Here is a 12,667-nt window from a genome sequence, read left to right on the forward strand (position 1 = left end):
TGAGATGGGAGGATTGCTTCAGCCCAGGAGTTCAAGACCAGCCTAGGCAATATGGCAAAACCCTGTCTCTACAAAAAACACAAAAAATTATCAGGGTGTGGTGGTGCAAGCCTGTAGTCCCAGCTACACAGGAGGCTGATATGGGAGGATAGCTTGAGCTCAGGAAGTCAAGGCTACAGTGAGCCATGATCATGCCACTGTACTCCACCCTGGGCAACAAAGCAAGACCCTGTCTCAAGAAAAAAAAAAAAAAAAGAACTGGTAAAGTGGAAGGTATGTCATGAAGAAGATGAAAGAAAGAATGGGTAGAGCAAAAGCAGTATTTGAAGAGAAAATAGCTTGGAATTTTCCAAAACTGAAAAAGACATCAGTCCACAGAGTAAAGAGGCCTTAAATATCTCCAAAATATTTTATTTATAAAAAGAAAGCCATAGCTTGACACATCACTAGAACTTCTGAAAATGAAAGGCAAAGAGAAAAACTTAAGAGGTGCCTGAAAAAAAAAAAAGGCAGATTACCTTCAAAGGAACACAATCAGGTTGACAGTGTTTTTCTCGAGTCAAAATATAAAATGTTCTTGTCTAAAACTCCATTGTAGCAGACTAGAGAAGGGTTGTAAGTCACAGTGATATGCTCCTGCTGGCGTGAAAGAAAGCAAACATCCTTGCTGTGAACTGCCCTGTGGGGGCTGTGTTGCCAGGAACTCTAGGAGCTGAGACCAATCCCCAGATGACAGCTAGTAAGTCATACAACTGCAAAGAAATGATTCTGCCAGCAACCAGTGAGCCTGGAAGAAGACCAATGCCTCAGATGAGAATGGCAACCCCAGCTGACTCCTTGATTTCCACCTAGTGAGACTGAGCAGAAGACTCAGCTAGTTCATATCCACACTCCCAACCCATGGAAATGGTGAGATAATTTTCACTTGTAATAGTAGAGAAAAATTGTAAGATAAACTTTAAGATATTGTATGATAAGATAAAGCAAAAAACCATAAGGTACATTTTACTATAAGCCACTAAATTTGTGGTAACGTTACACTGCAATAGAAAACTAATATATGTTTTAAATATTTTTAAGAAAATACTATGGAAAGTTTCATGCCATTAAATCTGATACTGTAGATAAATGAAAAGTTAATAGAAAAATATAATTCTCCAAGTTGAAGAATAGAAAATATAAACACACATATAAGCATAAGATTAAATGAATAGTTTAAAAATATTTCTATAAATAAAAAGCCAGACATGATTGTAGGGCAGATACTACCAAACAATTAAGGAAAAAAATGCTAATTTTGAATACTCTAGAAAACGAGGAAGCACCTCAACCTTTTTAGTGATGCAAATATAACTTTGATACTAAAATTTGCCCCCTCAACCAAAAAAATATAATTTCACTCTTGGACATAGTTGCAAAATTCCCAAGCAAAATTTTAGCAAATTGTATATTACAATATATTTAAAAGATAATACCTTATATTATGACCAAAGTAAAGTTTATCCCACTAATTCAAAGTTGATTTTTTATTTTTATTTTTTAATTTAATTTAATTTTTTTAGAGACAGGACAGGGTCTCTCTTTGTCACCCAGGCTGGAGTGCGATGGTGCAATCAGCCTCAACCTCCTGGGCTCAAGTGGTCCTCCTGCCTCAGTCTCCTTAGTAGCTAGGACTACAGGCATGAATCACCATGCCTGGCTAATTTAAAAAATATTTTTTTAGAGATGGGGTCTCGCTATGTTGCACAGGCTGGTCTCGAATTCCTGTCTTCAAGTGATCCTTCCACTTCACCCTTCCAAAGTGCTGGGATTAGAGGCATAAGCCACTGTGCCAGCCTTGAAGTTGATTGATTTAACATTAAAAAATGAATTAATGTAAATTACCACAGGAACAGAAAATGAAGAAAAATCACATAATCATCTTAAGAGATGCAGGAAGACCATCTATTTTATTGAAAATTCATGTATGTTTGTAATTTTTTAAAAAAAAAGTCTCAGCAGACCAGGAATAGAAAAGAACTTCCTTAAGCTATTAAAGTGATTTTAAACAAAAACCCCATAGCAAACATCATCTTTAGTAGTGAAACATTAAAAGCATTATCTATAAGATCATAAACAAGCCTAGGTAACCATTATCCCTACTTTTATTTAAGATTATATTAAGGATCTTAGGTGGTACAGTGAAGCAGGAAAAGAAAAAAATGGCATAAGAATTAGAAATGAAAAACAAAACTCTATTTACAGACGATACAAATGTCTTCGTAAAAACTAAAAGGATGCATGAAAAAATTATTAAAATTAATAGAATTTAACAAAGTTACTGGAAACAAAGTTACTGGAAACAAAATCAAAATGCAAAAATCTAATTGCATTTGTGTTACCAGCAAACAAAATAGAAAATGTAATTTTAAGATACCATTTTAAATACTATGCAAAATATATAAAAAATGAAAACCATATGATCATCTCAATAGATGCAGAAAAGCTTTTGATAAAATCCAATATCTCTTTATTATTAAAAAGAAAACCTTCAATAAACTAGGCATCAAAGGAACATATCTCAAAATAACAAGAGCCATCTATGACAAACCGACAGCCAACATCGTACTGATCGGGCAAAAGCTGGAAGCATTCCCTTTGAGAACCGGAACAAGACAAGGATGCCCACTCTCACCACTCTTATTCAACAGAACTGGAAGTGCTAGCCAGAGCAATCAGACAAGAGAAAGAAATAAAGGGTATCCAAATTAAAAAAGAAGAAGTCAAACTATCCTTCGTCACAAATGATACGATTCTATACCTAGAAAACCCTAAAGACTCACCAAAAGGCTCCTAGACTGACAAACAACTTCAGTAAAGTTTCAGGATACAAAATCAATGCACAAATCTCAGTAACGCCACTCCACACCATAACATTCTAGCTGAAAGCCAAATCAAGAATGCAATCCCATTTACAATAGCTGCAAAAAAATAAAATACCTAGGAATGCATCTAACCAAGGAGGTGAAACATCTCTACAGGAAGAACTACAAAACACCACTGAAAGAAATCGTGGATGATACAAACAAATGGAAAAACATTCCATCCTCATGGATTGGAAGAATCAATATCATTAAAATGGCCATACTGGCCAAAGCAATCTATAGATTCAATGCTATTCCTATCAAACTACCAATGTCATTTTTCATAGAACTAGAAAAAAACTATTCTAAAATTCATATGGAGCAACAATAACAAAAAAAGCCCAAGTAGCCAAAGCAATCCTAAGCAAAAAGAACAAAGCCACAGGCATCATACTACCCAACTTCCAGCTAAACTACAAGGCTACAGTAATCAAAACAGCATGGTACTGGTACAAAAACAGACACATAGACCAATGGAACAAAATAGAGAACCCAGAAATAAAGTTGCACACCTAAGCCATCTGATTGATCTTTGACAAAGTTGACAAAAATAAGCAATGGGGAAAGGACTACCTATTCAATATATGAAGCTGGGATAACTGGCTAGCCATATGCATAACAGTAAAACTGGACCCCTACCTTTTACCATACACAAAAAGTAACTCAAGATAGATTAAAGGTTTAAATATACAGACTTCAAACTATAAGAGCCCTAGAAGAAAATCTAGGAAACACTATCCTAGACTTGACCTTGGGAAGGAATTTATGACTAATTCCTCAAAAGCAATTGTAACAAAAACAAAAACTGACAAGTGGGACCTAATTAAACTAAAGGGCTTCTGCATAGCAAAAGAAACTATCAACAGAATAAACAGACAACCTTCACAATGGGAGAAAATATTCACAAACTATGCATCCAACAAACATCTAATATCCAGAATACATAAGGAACTTAAGCAATCCAATAAACAAAAAAACAAAAACCCTCATTAAAAAGTAGGCAAAATACATGAATAGGCACTTCTTAAAAGAACACATACAAGCAGTCAACAAATATTTTAAAATGTTCCACATCACTAATCATCAGAAAATGCAAATCAAAACGATAATGGGATACCATCTCACACCAGTCACTATGGCTATTACTAAAAAGTCATAAAATAACAGTTGCTGTTGAGGTTGTGGAGATACCTCAACAACTGTTGGTGGGAAGGCAAATTAGTGCAGCCACTGTGGAAAGCAATTTGGAGATTTTTTAAAGAACTTAAAACGGAACTACCATTTGACCAAGCAATCCCATCACTGGGTATATATCCAAAAGAAAATAAATCATTCTACTAAAAAGACACATGCACTCACGTGTTCACTGCAGCACTATTCACGATAGCAAAGACACAGAATCAACCTACGTGCCCATCAGCGGTGGACTGGATAAAGAAAATGTGGTATATATACACCACGGAATACTATGCAGCTATAAAAGAGAACAGAGTTATGTCCTTTGCAGCAACATGACACAGCTGGAGGCCATTATCTTAAGTGAATTAATGCAGGAACAGAAAACCAAATACTGCATTTGCTTACTTATAAGTGGGAGCTAAACATTTGGTGTTTATGTACATAAAGACGGCAACAATAGAAACTGGGGACTACTAGATGGGGATGGAGGAAGGGGGCAAGGGTTGAAAAATCACTGGGTACTATGCTCAGTACCTGGGTGATGGGATCACTCATACCCTAAACCTCAGCACCATGCGAAATTCCCAGGTAACAAACCTGCACCTATGCACCATAAATCTAAAATAAAAATGGAAACAAAAATAAGTAAGTAAATAAATAATACTATGAAAACTATGAAGTACATAAGAATAATTCCAATGAAAAGGGCAATTCTTTTGTTTTTGTTTTTGTTTTATTGTTTGTTTGTGTTTTTTTTTTTTGAGATGGAGCCTTGCTCTGTTGCTCAGGCTGGAGTGCAGCGGTGCGATCCTGGCTCACTGCAACCTCCGCCTCCCAGGTTCAAGAGATCCACCTGCCTCAGCCTCCCAAGTAGCTGGAATTACAGGCATGCACAAACATGCCCAGTTATTATTATTATTTTTTTTTGTATTTTTAGTAGAGACAGGGTTTTGCCACGTTAGCCAGGCTGGTCTTGAACTCCTGACCTCAAGTGATCCTCCCGCCTCAGCCTCCCAAAGTGCTGGAATTATAGGCATGAACCACCAAGCCCAGCCAGAAAAGGCCAATTATTTGAATGTCATTAGAGAAAATCTAAATAAATGGAAATACATGTAGACATACTTCACGGAATATCCATAAAGCTAACGGTTCTTCACCCTAATAGCTCCAAGAGTTATACCACTTTTAGCACAACTATTTTTTGGTATAATTATTTTTTCACCCAAAACACACTAAATAAATACACTGTAATAGTGATAATCAACATTACAGTGTCAGATTAAAAACATACTAATTTTCTTCATGCAGTACTCTCTAGGAAGAGAGTATCATTTGGAACAATTTGAATTGCACATCATAGTTGAGTTGGAATTTTGTCAATAAAATGCTGTGGACCACAGATTTCATGGAAGTGAGCAGTCCAATAAGCTCCCTACTTAGCATACCAATTAGTGGTATAGAAATAGATGCTTTTAAAGTGCTTGAGGAGTTTGCTTTTCTCAGGCATTTTTGAGAGGATATATGAAGGATCATCAGACATCTTGTACTGCAAAGGTCAATTTCCTGATGCCTACCTTTTGTGTCTTATTAAGGACAAACTGAATTATGCTACCAAAATGTCCCAATTAGATTAGATTTGGTCAGATCCAAATTGGGAATGGTGGCGAAGGTATTCTTGTATTGTAGAATGGGAAGAAAAAGCCATCTCACCAATATGTAGAATTAATCAGGATACAAGCCTCATAAATTTATAAATTCAGTTTTAAAGCAGTCCAAGTATTTATCTTTTTTTTTTTTTCTGAAACAGGGTCTTACTCTGTTGCCCCGGCTGGAGTGCAGTGGCTTGATCATAGCTCATGGCAGCTTCAAAGTCCCAGGCTCAAGTAATCCCCCTGCCTCAGCCTCCCACATAGCTGGGACTGCAGGCAGTTGCCACCACACCCAGCTTTCTTTTCTTTTCTTTTAATTTAATTTTTAGTAGAGACAAGATTGTGCTATCTTGCCCAGGCTAGTCTCAAACTCCTGATATCAATAATCCTCCCACCTTGGCCTCCCAGAGTGCTGGGGTTGTAGGTGTATACCACCGCACGTGGCCCCTAGTATTTCAAGAGTAGAAAGGAAGGACTGCAGAGAATTGAGGGAGGGAGAGAATAACGGGACTTCTTTGGGTTATGCAGAATATAAATGGTAGATAATTTAGTACTGGGCCGAATTTTGGAAAAACAGTGGGTAGGTCAGGGGAAAGAAGGGTATACGGATCTGAAGAAGAAAACTGTGATAATGAAGAGGTAGAGAGGATGGGGGTTAGGAGGGGAGCAACTCATCAAATATATGCTCCATTGGACGGATCTTTTGTCTGTCTGTTTACCACTTTATCAGCAGTACTTAATAAGGTCCCTGGCACTGAGTGGGGCTCAGTCAATATTTGCTGTTGTGTTGAACATAGTATACTGATATAACAAATATTTAATTGAGGGCACAAGAAATGGCAACTAAGTCAGCACATACTCTAGCTAGAAAATTAATTCAAAATCAAATTAGAAAATGAGTGGACAAATGTTAAAGTGTTCCCAGATTTGAAGTCGAGGGCACAAGGATCATGATATACGGTAGGCTCCCTTATCTATCCAGTCATCAGGTAATGATAATAGAAATTTCCCGGGGAAAACTGGAACTGCTCTAGACCTTCCTGGGCCACGTGCCACGGACAGGGCCTCATAAGGGAACATTGGAAAGGACCAGTTCAAAACTATCCCCAGGGATACAGTTGGAATGGTCAGGCTTCAAGAATAGACAGTTGGTCTTGTTACAGTAACCAGTTAGAAGCTCATGCCTGCTTTTCTCTCTCTCTCTCTCTCTCTCCTCTCTCTCTCTCTCTCTCTCTCTCTCTCTCTGTCCTCCCTCTTCTCTCTCTCTTTCTCTCTCTCTCTGTGTGTGTGTGTGTGCGCACAAGTGAGAGGAATGGGGAAGGAGGGTGGAGGAAGGAGTTGTTCATAAATGAGCAGCTGGTTTGCAGCAAAACCGCACCTCACTCTGCACCTTTGGATCCCTCTTAGCCTGAGGTCAGCACAGCCAATGTCCTCACCAGCGTCTGCCAAAGCCCACGGACAAAGTCAGTGAATTCACTCACTTCTGCCGTGACAGCTGCCCCTGCCTCTGGACATCCCTGGAGATTAACACTCATGGCTTCCTCAGGAACAGCCCATGTTCAGATCACACCAGGACTCTCCACACTGCAGGCACTGGGGAGCTGTCACAAATCTTGACTCCGTTAATCCCTCTCTGCTCTGTTTCTCCCTCTCTAAGCTTGCTGTGGTCCCAACTTCCTCCAGGTAGTCACTTCTTCCTCTGCAGCTCCCCTCCGTGTTTCCATCAGGACGTCAGTCTGCCCACCTGCCCTGTTGGCCTTGGCTAAGGGAAGACGGCTTGAATGTCACTGAGCCTGGTTTGCAGAGGCCTGTCTCTAATGGCTGGGGATAAGGAGACAAACCAGAGGGTCAGCCTCTTGTTCCTAGAACTTGGGAGGCACCTGGTTCCTCGGTTTTGAGTCCATGTTACCAGGCACATGCCCAGCAGGCCTGATCAGCCTCTCATTCACTTTTCCATATTTGACTTTTGGTGCCCTCATTTTTTTTTCTGTCTCTAGTTTGGTGTTCATGGTGACTGTGTCTTTAGATGTGTTTCTCTGTATAAACCTATTATATTTCACACTCTTTCCCGATCTCCCTGTATTTCAGTCCCTCTAGCTCTTTCTTTGGCTTTAACATTTTTCTTTCCTTTTTAGAGAGAAGAGATCTCTCCTCTCTGATTACTTCTCTTATTTCTTTTCTTTCCTTTTTTTTTTTTTTTTTTTTGAACCTTCCTCTTTATGTTTGTGCATGTCAGTATTTTCTATTTATCTGGGATTTTTCTTTCTTGTTCTCAGGGGAAAGGGAGTCTGAGAAGTAACTCAAGGATGGTCCTCTCTTAGAGACTGTGATACAGAGCATGAGTTCCACATTTTGTTTGCAATGTTTCTGGGAACCAGGTTAGAAGAAAAGGTGAAGGCCAAGTTAGATGTAAATAATTTCCTGGCAGTGAGAAGCTGGAAACATGAAGATGGATTAGAAAGGGCAGGTGAGACCCTCTCCTTTCTCTGGGCTTCTGCAGAAGCAGTTGGGCTTACAAGTGGAAGGCTGGCCAAGTCTGTACAATCTTCTTTCCATATGTGAAGTGAAACCACAGGGAGACAGACAAGAAACAGAGATCAGAACTAATGTTTGTTGTCTATCTGCTTAAGTCACTAATCATGTATTCTTTTAGTTAATCCTCATTTTATAGGAGAAAAACTTGAGACTCAGCTAGCTGACTCCCACTGAGCAAATGGCAATGCCAAGGCATTGAATTTCAGGTATGCCGGCCTCTGAAGTCCCTCTGCTTTACCCTGTGCCATGCCTTACTGCTTCTCTGTAAAATGATGCACTTTCAAGTGTGTGTGTATTTTTAATGCGTTTATAGATCAGCTTTACAAATCATTTTTAAACTATTACATCTGAGGGAAAAAAGAGTTAAGTCTGCAAAGGAAAAAAATTATTTTACAAATCATTTAGCTTGAGATAACAAAGCCATTTTACCTTGTACCCCCAATCTGACTCAAAGTAAGACTGTGAATTCTTTTTTTAATCGGCAAAAGAATTACACATATTTATGGTATAATTTATGGTATAAAATATGATGTTTTAATATATGTATACATTGTGAAATGACTAAATAAAGCTAACTAACATATACATTACTTCTCATACTTATCATTTTTGTGGTGAGAACACTTAAAATCTACTTTCTTAGCAATTTTCAAGAATATATTAATAATACCTTGTTATTAACTAGTCATCATGTTGTACAATAGAGCTCTTGAAATTATTCCCCCCATCTAACTAAAAGTTTGTATCTTTTGACCAACATCTCCCCAGTCCTCACTCCCCACCAGCCCTGGGTAACCACAGTTCTACTCTCTGTTTCCGAGGCTGACTTTGTAACATTCCACATATAAGTGAGATCATGTGGTATTTGTCTTTCTGTGCTTGCTTTGTTTCATTTAACATCACATCCTCCAGGTTCATCTATGTTGTTGCAAATAACAGAATTTCTCGCTTTTTTTCTAAGGCTAAATAGTGTTCCATTGTGTATATATTCCACATTTTCTTTACTCATTTGTCCATTGATGGGCACTTAAGTTGATTCTCTATCTTGGCTACTGTGAATAATGCTGCAATGACTGTGAGAGTGCAGATGTCTCTCTGACATACTGATTTCGTATCCTTTGGATATATCATATGGTAGTTCTAATTTTAATTTTTTGAGGAACCTCTATAATATTTAACAAATGACAATACCAATTTACATTCCCACCAACAGTGTGCACTTATTCCCTTTTCTCCACAGCCTCACAACACTTATCTTTTATCTTTTTGCTAATAGGTGTGAGGCAGTATCTCATTGTGGTTTTAATTTGCATTTCCCTGATGATTCGTGATGTTGAGCATTTTTTTCATATACCTGTTGGCCATTTGTCTGTCTTCTTTTAAGAAATGTCTATTCAAGTCCTTTGCCTATTTTTAAATTCAGTTGTTTTCTTGCTATTGAACTGTTTTGAGGTTTTGAATCTCGTAAATACATAACTATTCGCCTCTTAAAAAACATCTATTTTGTAGTCCAGGACTCTCAGTGTGGTTCACATTTTTCTCTTCTATAACTTATAGCTATAGATGATAGTACTAATTCTCTCTGATAGGAATTCTGTCTCTCTCTCTGTCTCTCTCTCTCCTTCCCTTTCTGTGTGTGTGTGTCCTCTTTCTCTCTCATAGCTCTCATTCTTTCCCTTTCTTCTCTAAGCTATTTAGAGTTAGTCCAATTTTTTTCAGGCATTTAAAATAGCAAAATAGCTCAGATTAATCAATGCCATGGAACAGCTGAAGTTATTATCCAGTCCACTGATGTATCATGGTTCTTCTTGATTACTAAGTTCTTTTGAACATACACACAGAGGAGCATTATCATGGGTAGCTTGGCATATCATTTTCTCTGTCTTTCCCTTAGATTTCTGGTTGTTTTACTCTTTGTTTAAATCTCCATATTGAAGGTGACTGTGAGAAGGGGGAGGAGCAGCAAGTCTAATCTGGTTTTGTTATAGCTTTTCTTTTTTTTTTTTTTTTTTTTTGAGGCGGAGTCTCGCTCTGTCGCCCGGACTGGAGTGCAGTGGCCGGATCTCAGCTCACTGCAAGCTCCGCCTCCCGGGTTCACACCATTCTCCTGCCTCAGCCTCCCGAGTAGCTGGGACTACAGGCGCCCGCCACCTCGCCCGGCTAGATTTTGTATTTTTAGTAGAGACGGGGTTTCACCGTGTTAGCCAGGATGGTCTCGATCTCCTGACCTCGTGATCCGCCCGTCTCGGCCTCCCAAAGTGCTGGGATTACAGGCTTGAGCCACCGCGCCCGGCCTGTTATAGCTTTTCTAATGGAATAGTAGATTCACTTTAGTGCTCAGCTGGAGAAGGAAGGGATAGGGATCATGGAAGGTGATTATGTCTTATGATATAGAGGGAGGCACAATACGGAATTAAAACCTTCACTATAAAATTAGGATGAGGTTATTTTTGGTATTTTCATTATTTATTATGTCTTCTGTGGAGTCCTAATTAGGGAAAAGGAGTCAGGCTGGCGGGACCAAGGGACAGCAAAAAAAGAAAGCAGGTAAGCTGTAAGTCTGCCTTTCTTCATGGTCCAGGACATATAGCCCTCCTGCACAAGTAACTCACAATCTTCCTGTACCCAACTATCACCAGACACCCTGAAATTAGCTCACCGCAACCTTGACATTATCAGCACTACACAAAGCTCTCTTCAGCATACAGCATAAACTCTATTCTATAATATAAACTCTCCAGCAAGCCTGTTTCTTTGCAGTCAGCTTCTCTCGTGCTGATACTGCCAGTTGCCTCTGAGCCAAAATATTTTCTTACTTTCTCTAGTAAATCTGCCTTTCTGTACCTACAACTTGCTTGGTAAATTCTTTTACCCCTGCACCATCAGCTCAGATAGTTGTTTCTTCCCAGTAACATCTCCCTTTAATGCAGTAAGTAACCTCCCTTTAACCAATAAGAAGGACCTTCCAGGAGAGTTTGTGCCCTATACTTACCTTTTGTAGATCACAGGGATCTGTCTCATCACAGGCGTCTGGCATGCCAAGTCTGGATACATTCATAATACTTGGCCTTGGCCAGGCATCTTCAGGGGCTGCCGTTACTTCAGAGATCCTCACTTTCCGAGGGATGTGGAGAAATGGAAGTGGATATGGCAGCAAAGAGCTGAATGAAGCAAAGGGAAGGCAGAAAACACTGGGAGGGAAGCAACGAGAGAATTTAGAACACTTCTACAACTTAACTTAACAAATCTGTTGCAAGGCGTGGCACCATGAAAGGCAAACTACTCACTGTCCATCTTGCTGAAGAAAAGGGAAAAGGGAATGAATTTAAAATAGAAAAGAAAGGAAATGGACAGGCCTGTAGAAGCACTTCTGAAGTGAGTTTGTGAGACATTGGAATGAGTTGCTACATTGCAACAGAATTGTAAGCAGAGGCCTCCAGGAACTCACACTAAGGCTTAGTTGCCCTTCATTAAAAGTCATTTACATCTATCCTCCAAATGCCTCCCCAAACGTGGGTCCACATGCTTTTGTCTCTACAACTTCATTAGGAAATACATGGCAAAAGTTTATTGTTTGTTGTTTCCTGATTTTATTCCTAGCAGATAGGTCTCAGTGAAAATCACAGAGTTCCGAATTCTCAAATTTTTAAATCTTTAAAAATGCCATAATTACAGGGCTTTCTGGGTTGTATGTAAAATCAGACGGAGAAACAGCTATTTTTTTTCTGGTCTTTTAAGGATAGAGTAAGGCCTGACCTTGTGTTTCTAATGGGGGCTGGTGCTAGGTCAGAGAGGTCTGGCAAACAAGGGCTCGGATTTTTTTTTTTTTTTTTTAAAGAGTGTTGTTCTGTCGCCCAGGCTGGAGTGCAGTGGTGCGATCTCAGCTCACTGCAACCTCTGCCTCCTGGGTTCAAGCAATTCTCTGCTTCAGCCTTCCCAGAAGCTTGGATTACAGATGCCTGCCACCATGCCCGGCTAATCTTTTTGTATTTTTAGTAGAGACAGGGTTTCACCATCTTGGCCAGGCTGGTCTTGAACTCCTGACCTCGTGATCCGCCCACCTTGGACTCCCAAAGTGCTGGGATTACAGGTGTGAGTCACCATGCCTGGCCAAAGGGCTCTAATCTTACAGGGACTTTTGCTATTGCTCCTGGTGAAGGGTCTCAGTGTAGTTTCCTCTCTTTCTAGCATTCCTGATGCAAAACACCTACCCAACCAGTTGCAATTACTTGGTTCTCTCCTTGCACAAATAGGCAGCTGAGTCTTACAAATGACACTGCAACTTGTGCATTCTCCCCTTCTCTCTCCGGTTCTGGGTAACCCTGGTCTCACTAATAAGGACCTCTGGAAGATCCTGGTTGTGCTTGTATTTTAGCAGGGCTACTTCCAGGGCTCATTCCT

Source organism: Trachypithecus francoisi, unplaced genomic scaffold, assembly GCF_009764315.1.
Source record: "Trachypithecus francoisi isolate TF-2019V2 unplaced genomic scaffold, Tfra_2.0 Lachesis_group11, whole genome shotgun sequence".
NCBI lineage: Eukaryota > Metazoa > Chordata > Mammalia > Primates > Cercopithecidae > Trachypithecus > Trachypithecus francoisi.